We start from the raw sequence: 19,487 nt of genomic DNA, 5'->3' as shown, positions 1-19,487 counted from the left end.
GACACATCACCATATTCAATTGTGACTCCGCTCCAACTTATATTCTTACTCTTGATGACGTCGGGCAAGAGATCACTTTTTTTACAATACTAAGTATTTTAATTTTATTGCATTCTTAGGCATATTTATTAATAAAAAACACATTTTCCAAGTCATTTCATAATCTTGAATATATTGATGTGGATAGGTACAATGATGATCGAAGAAAACTTATATGAGCCTCATGTGCTTTAAAGAACTAAAATGTTGTTTCTCTTTTTTTTTCCCCTTAAAGATTCTAGTATGAAAATATGTCTAGACATATGATTTGGTTTTTAACTTATATATATATCTACACAATTGTCTCAATATTGAAAGCATAGAACGTATCATTGTGCATAGATATTTATGACTATATGTTCAATACAAGTAGAATACTTTAAATGCAATAAGTGGTGTATCATTTAGAAGCTGTACAGACCAACAGCACCGACCAATTCTTTACTCGATTTTCTAACGTCTTGTTGATTTGTTGTGCCCGCACTATAGCTACTTCATGATAGTAGAAGATTCTGGTGAAGGTTAATTCAGCATCGATTGAATCTGAAAATAAAGTATAATAAAAATTATAATTTTGATATTTTGAGTTACTTTAATGTATGTTATTTGCATAGGAGTACTTTATTTTTAAGATTTTTTCTATGATGTATGTAAACAAAATACATTTAATCTTGATCTGTCTAACGTTACACATAACGATTCATTATTGTTTAAATTAAAAGTTTTTTTTAGGTTTTTTCTTTATTATTTTAAAAACATGTTCATTATGGCAAACGAACACACAAGGAACATTTTTTTGGTAGTTGTTTTCCATTCGTTTGATGTCTTTAAGCTTGTGATTTTAACATTTGATAAAAGACTTTCCGTTTTTAATTTTAATAAGGGTTCTGCTATTTATAACTGTTGTTTAGCCCCAATTGATTATTTTGATAATTTATGCTGTATAATTATACAATTGTATTGCCTTAGATAGGATATACATACCATCCCTAGTAACTCATTTCTTTTTTTTCCAAAATATCAGCAATGTTATCATGACCATTCTTTTCCGCATACATAAGAGCTGTCCATCCATATATGTCAAATTTGCTAACATCACAGTTTTTGTTGATAAGGAATCTTACAAAATTCGCTCGGTCGTTTTCAACTGTACTAGATTTTCTGCATGATGTCCGGTTGTATCGACATGTTTCTATGAGTGGTGTGCTGCCAAAATAGTTTATACAGTCTACGCCTTCGCTTCTTGAAATTATGTCTGCAGCAAGCTTAAATCTCTCTTCATGGATTGCCTGAAACAAAGCACCGATCTTGTCATTTTTGCTATTTTTAGTAAATCCTGCTCCCATTTTCTTTCTTTCTTTCTGTTCAAAATAAAAACAGATTGAAAGTTTTGTGCTTATTCGATGTTCGATGTCAACGTATATATTGTTATATCTTCCTTAATGACAGGTCTTTTATATCAATTGTTGACTGCGTCATTGTTAGATTGAAATTCCGACAATCCACACGCATTGGTGATGACATTTAAAACGGCACAACCGCGAAGCACATCAAAGTGATCAAGACCAAGGCATTGTATGACACCTGAAAAATTGAAGGCAACGAGTGAGAGTGACCAAAAGATAACTTGGGGGGCATACAAATCATTGAAGAAGAATTAACCATTAACACTCGACTCCTCTGTTAATATATAAGGCTGAACAAGTACAACGAACAATGATCAACAAATGTTCAATATAAATTGCAATGTTGATGTACAAATTGTGGCAAGGTTCAACCAGTTGAACGTGCGAACACTTCCCCTCTAACTATTAAGCGTAAAAATGAAACACAAGATACAAAATCTACAAAGTCCAACAGAATAATGAATAACTTGTACCCTGTAAATCAACTCATCAAATATCATAAGCCTTTTAACCAGCCTCCTAGATGCGTGTTTTGTGTACATCAAGCTCATCATTTGTGCTCGAATCAAACCAGTTAAACCCAATTCAAAGGAAAAGCCAAATCAAACCGAAAATTCCGAGTTGTGCCATAAGACAATCTACCATATAAAATAAAATGTGAATGAAAATTGCAGTATTTTTAGGTCCAGTCAATATTTATAATCTTAACCCTTTTCAATTTTCCATTTTAATTGAATTAGTTGATAAAGCTTAAGCAAACGTGTATTTCCTGTTGAAAGATGTAAACAACTGTATGTAAATGTTTTCTGTAAGCGACATAACATATAAGTAAAGACAACAGTAATATACAGCTGTTAAAGTCTGTTATTCATTAAGAGAAAACAAATTCGGGTTACAAACTAATACCGAAGACTACACATCAACTTTAAGATGAAAGCAACGAAATAACAGAAACACTAAAGTGCAACAAAAAAAACGACAATGCAACATTCATAGAAACTGCCATATTTCGGACTTAGTACAGGACACATAAGGTAGGAGGAGAAATCCTTCTCATATAATTTTGTTTGACATAAAACATTATATTTTCAAGATACGGATTACGAAATTCAATGTATGTCAAGACCTATCGGATGTGTATACAGAGACTACCAAAGTAAACTGGCAATACACACCCGAATCTTTGAAAAGTGAAAAGAAAAAAAAGTTCACATGATTCCAATCGTTTCTCTCCGTCAAAGTGTTTGGTTTTAGGTGACGTTATTTGAAGTCATTTGTGCGTTCGCTGGGTTCAAAGTACGTTGAGCTTACGGATGACTATTCTAAAATGGATAAAATGTGACCCGGATTTGTTTGCGCTTTATCGAATTATGACTATTGGACAGCGAAGTATACTTTGCCTTTATTAATGACTGCTTCGATAACTGTTTTAAAATGATAAAATCAATATATTTCTTAAGACCACTCTTGATTATGCATATAAGAAGACGTGTGTTTGACAAATGTCAAGCAGGCACATTTACTTTATCAGTTCAAAGGTACAGGGATCCAGTTAGCTCATAAATCGTTCAAACGACGTTAGAAATTAAGGTAGAATGAAATTCAAAACAGTGTGGCTGTGGCCATTGATTGACACATTAAAATCATCCATTGACTGGGACAATTTACATGAACGTTTGTCTGTAACGACCACCGTTCACGACGTACCTACGATAGACATTTAAACTGTGGGGTCACCAAAGGTTTCTTTACGCCTTTAATTATAACATAATTCAAAAAAATTAATCAGGAATAACCTTTATGTTTTGATTTATATAATTGATATAAATCAAAACATCGTGTTATTTCTGATTAGTTTTTCGAATTACTTTATTAAGGTGTTGAGAACCTTTGGTGACCCCATAGTTTAAGTGTCTTTAAAAAGTACATAGTGAGCAGTGGTTGTTACATACAAACGTTCACCTAAATTGTCCCAGTCAATGGATGATTTTAATGTGTCAATCAATGGCCACAGCCACACTGTTTTGAATTTCATTCTATAGTAAATGAGTATTTCTGGTAATGTACATGATATGGATCAAGCGTATCGCTCGATTTTTTTTCCATTGAAATATTTATCTGCTGCATGAAGCAATAAAAAACGACACCTAAAATATCTCTCTATTATAAGTCACGAATATGACAGTTGTTTTCCATTCGTTTGATAATAAGTTTGAGCTTATTATTTTGCCATTTTATTAGGCAATTTCCGTTTTGAATTTTTCTCGGAGTTCGGTATTTTTTTTTTTTTTATTTTACTTTTTACTTATTTTAAATCCATTTTTTCCTGTACAATCTAATTCTTGGTTGTTTGCCTTGCTCATCGGAATCTGCTACGAGTCTACTATTCATTCACATCTCAAATATGTCAAGGAGTAAAAGTTTGTTTTATTATTATTTTAAACAGATATATCATGTTAAGGAGGGTATTTTTCGCAAATACCCCCCACGAACATGCTTTATCTGTTTAATTACACCAAATGTTAATGTTCAAAAACGCATTGATGATCGTGACGTTACAAGCGTCCAGTCGGATAGATTATTTTTTGGCAAATACCACGGCAGAGAGGGTAAAAAATGCATATCCTTTTAGTATATACCCCGGCGGCGTTAAAAAATTAACGATATTCATTTGATAACAGTAAATTGGTGAAAAATACACTGGCTTTGAACCAAACAAAACCCAGGACTCTTACATAAGGTGTAATTTAAAGACAAATACATGTATAATACAACCACTAGTCGAACTGCACTATTCAACCTTTTGACAACTGTCGTTCCATATATAGTAATGCAATTGTCGAAAAAGGATTATAGTTAAAACATTTTTCTTGTATAACTTTTCATTACATAAAAGGCAATGTATCAAGTTTACAGTATAGTATAGTATTTCACACCTCATATGTAAGATTATAACGCTGTCACTCGCATTTGGTCAATCCTAATCCGATAACTGAATAAACAACGTATTTGTCATGATTATGATAGGGGAACGTCTCATTGTTTTCTATGAACAACATTCAGGATAGGACCATTTATATAATATTATACAAATATAGCCTTTGTATGAGGTCGATACAAGGATATATTGACCTGGAAGAAGTATATTGACTGAGGACGAAAGGCTATATTTGTTATATTATTAATTTCTGACCATTATGCATATTTGTATCAAAATCGTGATTTGATTTTGTTTGAATTTTATAGATATCATATTGTCTCCTCGACAATAACAACATTTTAGTTGTTATTTAATTTACTTTTTTTTGCTTGTTTGACAACTTATGTATTTGAAGATTTTTTTTCGTCAAACATTCGATCACAGATATCATTTGTTTCAAAACGTTTAACGATATCCTGAAATTCATTACATGACGTCACAAAGTAAATCGATTTTTGGATATTCTAAAAATAACCGTGCAATATGCTCTGTGCAATATGCTTTTTGCTATCCGCCGTTTTATCTCTACCTTCGAAAATATAGTTTAACATGTGACCATCCTAAACGAATCAAATTTGTTAAAATATACAAATTAATAATATAGTTATATATCTCTCCTTGAAACATCTATTTATCTGTTGTCATAGATCTAAACACTTAAAAAGCAAAGTAAACTGCACTGTAAATTCCTTCTCTCACCATCAGAGATTATACAAGACATACCCAAATCCCAAATATGTAGCTAGGGATACAGAAATAATTGACTAGCAATATCACAAAACAAGCCCTAATATGAAAATCAATATGAAATAGTGCAGTAAATGTCATAGTTTATGTTTTTATTTTCTTTATTTTCGTTATTTTTTTAAAACTAATTCATGTTGCTGCCTTCCTTGTTAAACCCGTACATAATTATGTATCGTAGAATTAAAATATGCTTCGGAATGACAAACGTGACAAATTCGACCTAATTTTTTAAATGCACCGTTTCTTTGGCGTGAACATTTTAAAGGTTTAGGAAATCATTTAATCGTAAGATCCATACAAAGTTCTGTCCTTCATTATTTTTCATATCTGCTTGCGATTGGAATTTACGCAAATCAAAAAGCTTTCTGGACTTTATAGAACATCATTTATAATCTATCAGAAGAAAGAAAATAGGGAAAAAAAACGAAACAAATTCATGAAACATTTGTGAATTTGTCAGTTGAGCTTTATCCATGATGAAAGGTTTCATCTAAAATAAAATCAAACTTTTAAAACACTGGTCAAACTGCACTTTTCAACCTTTTAATATATTCGTTCCCTAAGTAATCAAATCATCGAGAAAGGACAAGGATGAAAACTTTCGTTATTAAAATTTTGCATTGTATAAGAAACCGTATGTCTCATTTCCAAGAAAATGCGTGGCTTAACCTAAAACAGATAATTTTCATATTGTGCAGGTTATTCTCGCGTAAGCATCAACGTGATTTTGCTTTTTTAAAAATCCCAACGATTAAAAGTTCTAGAATGTCTTTTCACAGGTCCATTCTATGACCATGAAACACTGGCACAGTTTCAGTTGCGTATTTTCCTTAACATATTTTTATTTTATTTCACAGATAATGAAAGTTTAGACAAAAGTTTGATCATCTTAAGATCAATTGGCCGTTTCAGAATCTAAAGCATCATGGGTAATTTCATTGTTCGTACCCCAAAGTGAAAATAACGTTACGTCATTGGTTGAATTTCGATTGTTTAGGACGTTTTAAACCAATCAAAACGCTTTGGTGTACGCTTTTGAAAATATTACCCAGGATGCATTAGATTCTGAAACGGCGAATTGCTAAAGGTCACCAATATGAAATATACAATAATTTTAATGTTTAGTGATTTGTAGTTACGCTGTGTACCAAATCTGCTTAGCATACAGACTATCATAACATGCATACTTAATACATTTGTCTTTTGGGTGGCACTGCAAATGGTTAGTTAATAAAATTTCATCAAGCTTGGAAGTTATTTATTATCATGTTTATATAATATTATATTTAAAAAGAATTTGTATAAAGAAGAAACGAAATCCTCGAAAAAACAATTGTTTACAAAAATACTTTTAAAATTTAATAATTTTACTTCAAAATAGATATAACAACTGAAATTCAAATCGGGTAGTAGATTTTGAATTATTATAAATTTATTAACTACAAAACATCAAACCACGACTACGAATGTTAATCACTAAAAACAATAAATAGACAATTCTATTTTCGGTGCGCTTTTTTTGAAATGTTTCCACAAAGAAGCTTCTATGAACATTTAATAGAAGATTTCATTATCCTATGACTACATGTTCAGCTATAAAGATAATGTTTTCTCTCTGAATAATTAAAATATTGGTGGCGGTTATGACAGCCTCATATATAGACCTACATCTCGAAATGGACAGCGAGTGTTTGTTGATAACAAAACTTTATGACAAAATAGATAATTTCAGCTTCTCAATTGTGAATTTGCCGTTTCTCATTTAAATAAAAACTTGCTGTCATCCATCCAAAAAAAATAAGGACGCGATCACGAGTTGGTTGACTGTATTGGAACATCTGTTTGATTAACGGATGCGGATATGTTACATTTGTCGTTAACAGAATTCCTTCCTCTTTTTTTCTCCAATTTGATCTAAAAATCTAGACGTATCACCTTGGTTGTACTTACATGAGAAACACAACAATTGACTCTTGTGGAGACCAATCTGCTAACCCGTCTGTATCATCTGAAGTTATCCCCGTTATGTCGGATTCTTGTTGCTCACACATCAGTTTTCTATGTTGTGTAGTGTTGTTTGTCTTTACCTCAGTTTTTGTTTTTGCGATGGTATTGTCAGTTTGTTTTCGAATTATTTTTTTTAAAGTCCTTTGGGTTTGTTTTTTTTTTTGCTTTTCTATCATCGTTATTTTTTTAAACACTATTGTATATTTACAGACATGAATATAAGTCTGTTGTATCAGTATCCTTGTTATGAAGTTAACTTCTTTGTAATTACAAGCTTACAAACGAGCACCACGGTTTTAATTTTTTTTTTTTTTTTTTTTTTAATCTCCCTGATAGTCTGAATTTGCTTTATAAAATAAACCTAACATTTAATGATTGCATGTGTTCCTTTAAATTCTAAGTGATTTTGTTTTCTAATACCCTGTTCACACTAGCATTTTTTTTATCGATCTAATTTGAATCGATCTAAATAAAACCAGTTAGCGTTCACATTATCTTTGATCATATCGATCTCTATCGGTCTAATATGAACCACTGCGTTCACACTACAATTAAAACGCAATCGATCTAATCTTTTTGCCCGTAAAACTGTAAAAACTGTGTATAAATAGAACTGATTTATCAAATTCATGTGCTGATACACTGATACACACACTTGGGAAAAAAATGGATAAAGTTATTGTTTCTCTTGAATCACAATTTAAAATTTTGATACTGGTGTTATTGCAGTTTTCTTCAATTTTGAAAGAAATAACTGTAGCAACGAAGTTACAACACGACGCCGGAAATACTGCGGTTCCTGCAAAGAAAAAAATCAACATATTAAGAAAGATCAAGAAAAGAAGACACAGATTTCGCAAATCTCTGCTAGCTATGGCGAAGACAACATGTTTACAGTTTGTTTTAAAGGTCTTTTAACAGAGAAATATGGGTTAAACAACGAACCTCTGAGATAGTTTTGCCGCTATACATGCGCATACGTTATTTTCGATTCAATCGTACTAGTTTAAACCGATCTCTGCGTTCACATCTAAAGTAAGATCGGTTTACTTTAGATCGATTCAAACTAAACTACCTCTTTTGGTGTTTTAGTTTAGACCGATTGAAGATCGATTCAATGCGTTCACATTAGCCCTTAAACCGATCTAAAGTGAATCGGTCTAGTTTAAATCGATAAAAATGTCCTAGTGTGAACGGGGTCTAAGGTTTGTATATTCCACATAGACTTTTAACAGTTTTGAAAAGAAAAAAAAAAGAAAAAAGAAGATGTGATATGATTGCCACTGAGACAATTATCCACAAAAGACCAAAATGACACAGACATTAACAACTATAGGTCACCGTACGGCCTTCAACAATGAGCAAAGCCCATACCGCATAGTGAGCTATAAAAGGCCCCGATATGACAATGTAAAACAATTCAAACGAGAAAACTAACGGACTTATTTATGTAAAAAAAAATGAACGAAAAACAAATATGTAACACATAAACAAACGACAACCACTGAATTACAGGCTCCTGACTTGGTACAGGCACATACATAAATAATGTGGCGGGGTTAAACATGTTAGCGGGATCCCAACCCTCCCCCTAACCTGGGACAGTGGTATAACAGTACAACATAAGAACGAACTATCAAAACTAGTTGAAAAAGGCTTAACTCATCAGATGGACAAAAATACAAGTGGACGTGGCCCGGTACTTATCAGTAAACTATGCACCTCTAAGTTACTCAATGCTAAGTTGGAATACTTTATTTTGCCATTATGTCTCTAAAAACTCATCAAGAATCATCTATGATACAGTTACCTTTAATGTGTCGATTGTTTTCTATCTTTGAAAGTTTAACATTGCAGATGTTTCCAGAAATTCTAACCAATAACCTAAAAAAAATCTCATTTTGAAACTTGGTTAGCCCTTGTTTGACTAAGTTTGAACCAGGTAAAGCTATCCAAAAAGTATTCTTTTAAATATTTAAATAACATTTGTGACAAAGAATGAACTTTTCTTTCTAAATTATAAATATTCCATTTGCAGACGATGCTAGAATCTTGCCCCCAGTTATGATTCTATTTTGTTAAATTTTTCCACGATCACGCCAGATTTTTTCAATCGATTGTGAAAATTGAAGCCATTGTTGGAAAGACGTGCTGTCAACTTGGCATCAATACACACGATCCTTTCATGTCAATTTTATTTTTAAAGACAAATGAATCTGCTAGCGATAACGTATCGGTTGATGTATGTTTATGTCTTTCGTAAACTTAAAATTATTGCCTAATTGGCTGTAAAGGGGATTTAAGTGTAAAAAAAACCTAAAAAATATCTATTTATATATTTCCTTGAAGAGGAGTCGAAATTTATCAGAGGTTGTAGAACATTACCCTTGGTAAGATTATGTTCTTTTCAATGGCAAATAGGAGGGGGATATTATTGAACGATGTGATCAGTTTTTCCTCTTTTAGAAAATTTTAAGAATGAAATAATGAATATGCCGAAAAACAGATATGGCATATCACTGAATTAAGGTTGCTAGGAACAAACACTCAACTTTCCCGTCCAGCTGAGACAGTCGTGTATCAACTAAAAAAAGAAGAAATTGTAAAAATATGTTGACTAATCGGGCCGGTTGTTGTAGCAAAAACAATACACAAAAGACGAAAGAAACAAGAATGAAACTAATAGTACTGGCAGTACCAGAAAGTTAGTTGAACGCCAAATTTCAACTTATACGTACGCCGTGTTATCTCAGATTTAAACCACATTTCGGTGACCTTATAATATAAAGGTAAGAAGAAATAGCACAATTTTAATTCAGACAACTCTTCTCCAGAGAACAAATGACGACGAAACTAACATATATAGGTCACTTAATGACCTTCAATCATGAAAAAGATCCATACCACATAGTGAGCTATAAAATGCCCCGAAATGAAAAATGTAAAAGAAGGGATACGACAAAAAAGCTTGACTTATGTACAAAAGAATTGAAACGAAAAACAAATGTGACATAAAGAAACAAACGACAACCATTGATTACAGGCTCCTTATTTGGTTAGGCCAAAACCAAATGTAGGAGGTTTATGTTTTTTGTCGCCAAACCCTTCCCTTACCATGTGACAGTGGTGCAATTGTAGAACATAAGAACAAACCATTAAAATCTTATTAGAAAGGGTTTAACTCATCAGATCGACACAAAGCACACAAAAAACTATCAGAAAACATGAGAAGACAAAAAGTACAGATCTAAGAGTACTCACTGTCAATAAAAGATACTGTAGATTCATTTATTTTCGTGGGAACCAATTTTCGTGGTTTGGGGAAAACTTGAATATTCGTGGATATTTAATTTCGTGTTTTTTTTTTTTTTTTCATAGTCTGCACACATTCCTTTTTATTCGTTGAACGTGGTTCCGATGTACCTTCGAAATCCTCGAAAACTAATAGAAATCTAATAAGAAATAATGAAAAAAAAATATTTTAGTCTAAATTATTAATGTGTGCACATCAAATTTCTAGGGCAAAGACGTCATTAACAGTCAGGAAAAAAAATGACCTTGGGCAATTTCGTTTTAACATTTAAATTTTCCATCTAATTTCTTAACTTTTAGTATCTGTGAAGTAAAACAAAATGTCAAATATTCTTCGCCAGAGAACAAATGACGACGAAATTAACATTTATAGGTCACTTAATGACCTTAAACCATGAAAAAGATCCATACCACATAGTGAGCTATAAAAGGCCCCGAAATGAAAAATGTAAAAGAAGGGATACGACAAAAGGTTGATTTATGTACAAAAGAATTGAAACAGAAAACAAATATAATACACAGCAACAAACCACAACCATTGATTACAGGCGCCTTATTTGGTTAGACCAAACCAAATACAGGAGGTTTGTGTTTTTTGTCGCCAAACTCTTCCCTTACCATGTGACAGTGGTGCAATAGTACAACATAAGAACAAACCATTAAAATCTGCTTAAAAAGGATTAAACTCATCAGATCGACACAAAGCACACACAAAACTATCAAAAAACAGAAGAAAACAAAAAGTACATTCCTTTAGAAATTTTTTAATTCGTTTAACGTTTAAATTCGTGGTTCCGATGTACCTTCGAAATCCACGAAAATTAGTTGAAATCTAACCAGAAATAATAAAAAAAAATATTTTAGTTTAAATTGTTAATGTGTGCATATCAAATTTCTAGTGCAAAGACGTCATTAACATTCAGAAAAAAATGACATTGGTCAATTAAGTTTATAACATTTAGATTTTCAATCTAATTTCTTAACTTTTAATATCTGTAAAATAAAATGAAATGTCAAATATTATACGTAACTTCAACACCTGTCTATATGATAATAAGTCTTTGCGATAACAAACGAAGCATTATGCATTAACTACATGTAAGGTTTTCCTTGTAATAAAATTGAGAAAAGAAAAGGGAATGTGTCAAAGCGACAACAACCCGACTATAGAGCAGACAATAGCGGAAGGCCACCAATGGGTCTTCAATGCAGGAGAAACTCTCGCACCCTTAGCGTCCTTCAGCTGGCCCCTTAAAAAAATATGTATACTAGTACAGTAATAATGGACGTCATACTAAACTCCGAATTATGCCCATATATCAAAAATACACACTAAGACATATCTCATATTAGTAGATACATTTGTTATATGATTTATTTTAAGCTATTGTTTTCCATTGAGATGATTAAATTTGAAACATGGTCCAACTTCCTAAACAAATGCATCCTCTATGTCTGACACATACGTAACATAGAGTACAATATATATCGAAAGTTCCAGAAGCCTCTATCAGTTACTTATTGGATGAATGAGTGGAAATTATGCAAAAAACAAATTCGTAGTATTACTACTATAATTTTGTTTCCAACTGTTTTAGACCAATAATGTCTGGAAAATGGGGGAGATACAACACTTTAAATATTTTTTGAAAACTTTAGATGTTTATCTAGTATAGTTGTGAATACAAGAATGATTTCTCGTTTTATAGTTGTTAAGGGAGATAGAACAATGCATTTGGATATCAAATCATATGTGTCCATTTTTATCAAAAGTTTGCATGGATCATTATAAGAAATCATACGATGATTTGTCTTTCATAAGGTTGATTCAGTTAATGTTAGTCTATTTGTTCGTGAATATTTGTATAACAGGAGATCAGAAACAATATAAGAAATTTATTATAGAACACTACATCAATTGTTCTATATGATAGCATGGAAGATGTTAAAACCAGGTTCAATCCAACATTTTCTACATTTGAAAATGCCTTTACCAAGTCAGAAATATGATAGTGTTTGTCCATTCGTTTTTTATGTGTTTTGTCATTTGATTTTGCCATGTGATTACGGACTTTCCGGTTTGATTTTCCTCTGAATTCAGTATTTTTGTGATTTTACTTTTAACGTTGGAAGTTGAGTCTGGTTTGAATAATATATCAATTGAATAGATCATACAATTTAAGACTATTTTTAAATAGCTCATTAATTTCCTATTAGTTTTAATTGATTGACGTTTAGTTGTCATTTCGAAATATTTTGCATGATGTTTTCTTTTAGATTGTACTTGATAAATATACGACATGCCCATAAATACATGTACTAGGTAACCCCCATAAACATAGTAATGTCATGGCTCCCACATATGAAGTTAATAGCATTATCCTCAAAATGACATTCTATCTCAATAAGACTAGACATGCCTTTGCAGTCTTCTTATATGAATTCAGGTTTTTTTTTCTTATATTTTACATTTCCTTCTGTACTATCTCTATACATATCTAACTGTTAAAGTCAAAAAGATGTGGTATGATTGCCAATGAGACAACTCTCCGCAAGAAACCAAATGACACAGAAAGGAACAAGAATAAGTCACCGTACGGCCTTCAACAACGAGAAAAGCTCATAAAGTAAAGACAAACAGGTTTTTTTAAGCATCTTTTCAAAAATAAATGCTTCCCGTTGCGGGTGGTTAGCCCTTAATCGAATTTTGACTAATTGTTCCCTAAGTATTTTTTGACAATCGCAACTGTACGAATATGTCTTTATCTTGCTAACCTTGTTGTATTTCACAGTCAATGTCAACTCAAATGTCATAAGCAACCCACGTGGCTATGACTAACTTTTATTTAACAATGACGCAGTTATCAGTTCATTTAAAAGACCTGAGGTTAAAGAGAATATAACAGAATATCATTTGACATCGAATATAGAATAAGCACAATTCTTCGATCTACTATATATTTTTTTAGGATAATCATAAGAAAATGGGAGCAGGATTTACCAAAGATAACAAAAATGAAAACATCGGCGCTTTATTTCAAGCAATCAATGATGAGAAGTTTAAGCTTGCTGCAGATATTATTTCAAGAAGCGAACCCGTAGACTGTATTAACTATTTTGGCAGCACACCACTTATAGAAACCTGTCGCAACAACCATACATCATGTAGAAAATTGAGTTCTGTTGAAAATGAGCGAGAAAATTTTGTAAGATTTCTTATCGATAATAACTGTGCTGTCAGTAGATTTGATATTTATGGATGGACAGCTCTTATGTATGCTGAAAAAAATGGTTATAGAAACATCGCCAATATTTTGGAAAATTTCTCATAAACATGTTATCGATCTGAATATCATATACCATTTTTCAATGGGTACATATTAGATGGAACATATATCTCAGAGATGTGTTAAATGATACATAAGTCACTCCCGCCATTATTATATAAAATATCCGGTGACAACTTACGTTTTGTGATTAGTAACATACAAGAGGGAGGAGTTTGAGTATACAATTAGGATTGTTGCCGTTCATACAACATTCAGTGACTTTAACTTTATAATACAGACATCTTGGCTTAGTAGCTTTGTTGTGAGAAAGAATTTTCTGTCTGATATACTGATATAATTAATAAAAAATCTGAAATATCTTTGTGACTTATTTTGTGGTATAAACCTTCGTTTCCTAAATATCAAACATGCCAAATTATAGCTCGGTTATGCATTATTCCAATTTATTTTTTATGGATGTTTGCTTGTCATGTTTTGGAATTTTTGTCAGATTTTCTAAATCTTCTGGTTTTATTAATTTGAATGCCTTAAACATTTTTGCCCATGGACCCCTATTTGTTTTTATTAATCTTTTACATGTATAATTATAAGCCGTTTGTAAAAGTCTTATAAAATCTTATTTATTTTTTAATAGTTTTTGAAAACTTTGACTGGTCAATGATAAAGCAATGAAAAATCAAGAGAGAACATTTTCCCGCCAATATTCCAATGGTTAATATCTCGAAAACAAGCACATTGACCCCTATATTTGTTTTGCATTTTTTATTCCTCAACTAATCCCCTATCAATATATACTAGTTTTGTGGAAAGTTATTTATTCTGAAACTGAGCAGCGAACTTCCTTAAATCGCCAATGTGATGTTCAATAAAAAGTAAAATCACAAAAATACTGAGCTCAGAGGAAAATCAATTCGGAGAGTCCATAATCACATGGCAAAATCAAATAACAAAACTCATAAAAAACGAATGGACAAGAACTGTCATATTCCTGACTTGGTACAGGCATTTTCAAATGTAGAAAATGGTGGATTGAACCTGGTTTTATAGCTAGCTAAACCTCTCACTTGTATGACAGTCGCATCAAATTCCATTATATTGTCACCGATGCGTGAACAAAGCAAACAGACACAATAGGTAAAAATGTCAAAAATAGTGGTACAACAGTCAACATTGTGTTATCATCTTAATCACTATAAAACAACAAATGTAACGAAGAAGCACAAAAAGGCATACATCAAATTAACATCCTCATTTTGATTATACTATACGATTTTATTTGTCTATGTAAAATGCACCCATCAAGGAAGGAGGGTTTTGAGTACTGGTGTAAAATTGCGCGTTTGAAATTCGCACAGGTAGACATGAGATAATTTTGTCGTTCAAAGTATGACGTGATGTAGTCACGCAAAATAGATATAACAAAAACTGACTTGACAGTTAAAGTAATAATAGTAAATAAAATTAAAAACCAATTGTTCAGAGAACAATTGAAGGTTTTTCCACTAGTAAAGATCTATTTTCATATTGAAATATGAAAAATCAGTTTAAAATGTTATTTCCTATGGCTTTATGATGTATTAATATGAATTTAAAGCAAAAGCCAAAATCTAGAACGTCCTATTAACCTATGACCTTGACCTCAATTTCAAGGTCACAAACCAAGGACCTTAAAGCAAAAGACCCTAGGTCTTTAATATGTTTGGTTAAAGAGTAATAGCACTTGATGCGTAATTCTAAATGTAAGATAAAAAGTAAAAACACAAAAATACTGAACTCCGAGGAAAATTCAAAAAGGAAAATCCAAAATCAAAAGGCAAAATCAAAAGTCCAAACACATCAAACGAATGGATAACAACTGTCATATTCCTGACTTGGTACAGGCATTCTCTAATGTAGAAAATGGTGGATTGAACCTGGTTTTATAGCTAGCTAAACCTAAAAAACTCCCATGTATTGTCTACGCACCCTTTCAACCAAAATATACAAGTAAGGACATGTCGCAACTAACAATTTATGAAAAAATTATTTGTCGATATGTCATACGATATATGAAAATAGGTGAAAATAAGCCAAAATCAATTTTTAGAATATGACCTTGACCTTTGACCTTGACCTCATTTTCATTTTTTTTGGACCAAGGACCTTAAATCCAAAGACCCCAGGTCTCTATCACTTATGGTTTACAAGTTAGAAATGCAAATCACTTATATCAGATGCATAAGGGGAAATAACTCTCATATGGAGTTTCTGGAAAGCTTCGGTCCAAATGAATTGCCTAATCCTTAAGATGTAACGAGCGATTTGGTAAAATAAATTTGTCGTAATCTTTTACGGTTGCGAAGGAGTACTGGCCACAAGAAAAACAGTGTTTGGGGAGATAACTCTTACAACGTAAAGTATTTTGTTACGCGGTTGTAAATTTTTTAAAGTGTATAAACTATACGATATCATATTCCAAATATCTAAGCGACATCTTATGAAACAACAATACTACGCAAGAAAAAAAATCAGGCGGAAGAAAAAAATAAAATAATTAAAAACCAATTGTTCAAAGAACAATTGAAGGTCTTTCCACAAGTAAAGATCTATTTTATTATAAAAATATTAAAAATCAATCTTAAATGTCAGTTCCTATGACTTTATAATGTATAAATATGAATTCAAAGCAAAGGTCAAAATCTAGAACGTCCTATTAACCTTTGACCTTGACCTCAATTTCAAGGTCACCAACCAAGGACCTCAAATAAAAGATCCTAGGTCTGTAATATGTATGGTTAATGAGTTATATCACTTTAGGCATGATTTTAAATATAAGATGGGCGAAAACTCTCATTTATTGTTTACGCACCCTTCCAACCAAAATTTATAAGTTACAACATGTCGCAACTCACAATTTAGTAAAAATAATTTGTCAATATCTTTCACGGTTGTTGAAAATAAGAGAAAATAAGCCAAAATCAAAATTTAGAATATGACCTTGACCTTTGACCTTGACCTTATTTTCATTTTTTTGGACCAAGAAACTTATGTCCAAAGACCCTAGGCCTATATCACTGATGGTTTACCAGTTAGAAACGCATATCACTTATATCACATACATAAGGGGAAATAACTCTCATATGGAATCTCCGAATGGCTTCATTCCAAATAAATATCCTAATCCTGAAGAAGTAACGAGCAATTTGGTAAAATATATTTGTCGTAATCTTTGACGGTTGCGAAGGAGTAGTGGCCACAAGAAAAACAGTGTTTGGGGAGATAACTCTTACAACGAAAAGTATTTTGTGACGCAGTTGTAAATTTTTAAAGCGTATAAACTATATGATTTCATATTCTAAATATCTAAGCGACATCTTTTGAAACAACAAAACTACGCAAGAAAAATATTTAGGCGGAAGAAGAAAAATAATAATTAAAAACCAATTGTTCAGAGAACAATTGTAGGTCTTTCCACTAGTAAAGATCTATTTTGATATTGAAATATGAAAAATCAGTTTAAAATGTTAGTTCCTATGGCTTTATGATGTATTTATATGAATTTAAAGCAAAGGTCAAAATCTAGAACTTCATATTAACCTATGACCTTGACCTCAACTTCAAGGTCACAAACCAAGGACCTTAAATCAAAAGACCCTAGGTCTTTAATATGTTTGGTTTATGAGTAATATCACTTTACACGTAATTCTAAATGTAAGATGGGCAAAAACTCCCATTTATTGTCTGCGCACCCTTTTAACCAAAATATACAAGTAAGGACATGTCGCAACTAACAATTAATGAAAAATTATTTGTCGATATGTCATAAGGTATTTGAAAATAAATGAAAATAAGCCAAAATCAAAATTTAGAATATGACCTTGACCTTTGACCTTGACCTCATTTTTATTTTTTTGGACCAAGGACCTCAAATCTAAAGACCCTATGTCTTTATCACTTATGTTTTACCATTTAGAAATGCATATCACTTAATTAAATGGAAAAGGGGGAATAACTCTCATATGGAGTCTCCGTAAAGCTTCGGTCCAAATGAATAACCTAATCCTGAAGATGTAACAAGCAATTTGGTAAAATAAATTTGTCAAAATCTTTAACGGTTGCGAAGAAGTAGTGGCCACAAGAAAAACAGTGTTTGGGGAGATAACTCTTACAACGTAAAGTATTTTGTGACGCAGTTGTAAATTTTTAAAGCGTATAAACTGTACGATTTCAAATTCCAAATATCTAAGCGACATCTTTTGAAACATCAATACTACGCAAGAAAAAAATTAGGCGGAAGAAAAAAAAAAAAATAATTAAAAACCAATTGTTCAAAGAACAATTGAAGGTCTTTCCACAAGTAAAGATCTATTTTATTATCAAAATATTAAAAATCAATCTAAAATGTCAGTTCCTATGACTTTATAATGTATAAATATGAATTTAAAGCAAAGGTCAAAATCTAGAACGTCCTATTAACCTTTGACCTTGAGCTCAATTTCAAGGTCACCAACCAAGGACCTCAAATAAAAAGACCCTTGGTCTGTAATATGTATGGTTAATGAGTTATATCACTTTAGGCATGATTTTAAATATAAGATGGGCGAAAACTCTCATTTATTGATTACGCACCCTTCCAACCAAAATTTATAAGTTACAACATGTCGCAACTCACCATTTAGTAAAAAAATTTGTCAATATCTTTCACGGTTGTTGAAAATAAGAGAAAATAAGCCAAAATCAAAATTTAGAATATGACCTTGACCTTTGACCTTGACCTTATTTTCATTTTTTTGGACCAAGGAACTTAAATCCAAAGACCCTAGGCCTATATCACTGATGGTTTACCAGTTAGAAACACATATCACTTATATCATATGCATAAGGGTAAATAACTCTCATATGGAGTCTCCGGATAGCTTCGGTTCAAATGAATATCCTAATCCTGAAGAAGTAACGAGCAATTTGGTAAAATAAATTTGTCGTAATCTTTTTTGGTTGCGAAGGAGTAGTGGCCACAAGAAAAACAGTGTTTGGGGAGATAACTCTTATAACGTAAAGTATTTTGTTACGTGGTTGTAAATTTTTAAAGCGTATAAACTATACGATATCATATTCCAAATATCTAAGCGACATCTTTTGAAACATCAATACTACGCAAGAAAAAAATTAGGCGGAAGAAAAAAAAAAATAATAATAATAATAATTAAAAACCAATTGTTCAGAGAACAATTGAAGGTCTTTCCACTAGTAAAGATCTATTTTGATATTGAAATATGAAAAATCAGTTTAAAATGTTAGTTCCTATGGCTTTATGATGTATTAATATCAATTTAAAGCAAAGGTCAAAATCTAGAACGTCCTATTAATCTATGACCTTGACCTCAATTTCAAGGTCACAAATCAAGGATCTTAAATCAAAAGACCCTAGGTCTTTAATATGTTTGGTTAAAGAGTAATTCACTTTACGGGTAAACCTAAATATAAGATGGGCAAAAACTCCCATTTATAGTCTGCGCACCCTTTCACCCAAAATATACAAGTAAGGACATGTCGCAACTAACAATTTATGAAAAATTATTTGTCGATATGTCATACGGTATTTGAAAATCAGTGAAAATAAGCAAAAATCAAAATTTAGAACATGACCTTGACCTTTGACCTTGACCTCATTTTCATTTTTTAGGACCAAGGACCTCAAATCTGAAGACCCTAGGTCTCTATCACTTA

At 31.8% G+C, this 19,487-nt stretch overlaps 1 long non-coding RNA gene across 1 annotated transcript; it reads right to left on the bottom strand.

Annotated features, from left to right (window-relative positions):
* Window positions 1-368: 368 nt before the first annotated feature.
* On the bottom strand, window positions 369-1,443 carry LOC143062309 (uncharacterized). Its single transcript, XR_012974679.1, has 2 exons — window positions 1,024-1,443; window positions 369-582 (listed from the first exon to the last, which is right to left on the bottom strand). It is a non-coding gene; the product is annotated as an uncharacterized LOC143062309 (long non-coding RNA).
* Between the last annotated feature and the right edge of the window lie 18,044 nt (window positions 1,444-19,487).

Source organism: Mytilus galloprovincialis, chromosome 2 (genome assembly GCF_965363235.1).
Source record: "Mytilus galloprovincialis chromosome 2, xbMytGall1.hap1.1, whole genome shotgun sequence".
In the NCBI taxonomy this organism is placed as follows: domain Eukaryota; kingdom Metazoa; phylum Mollusca; class Bivalvia; order Mytilida; family Mytilidae; genus Mytilus; species Mytilus galloprovincialis.
This window is presented reverse-complemented; position numbering and strand designations above follow the sequence as displayed.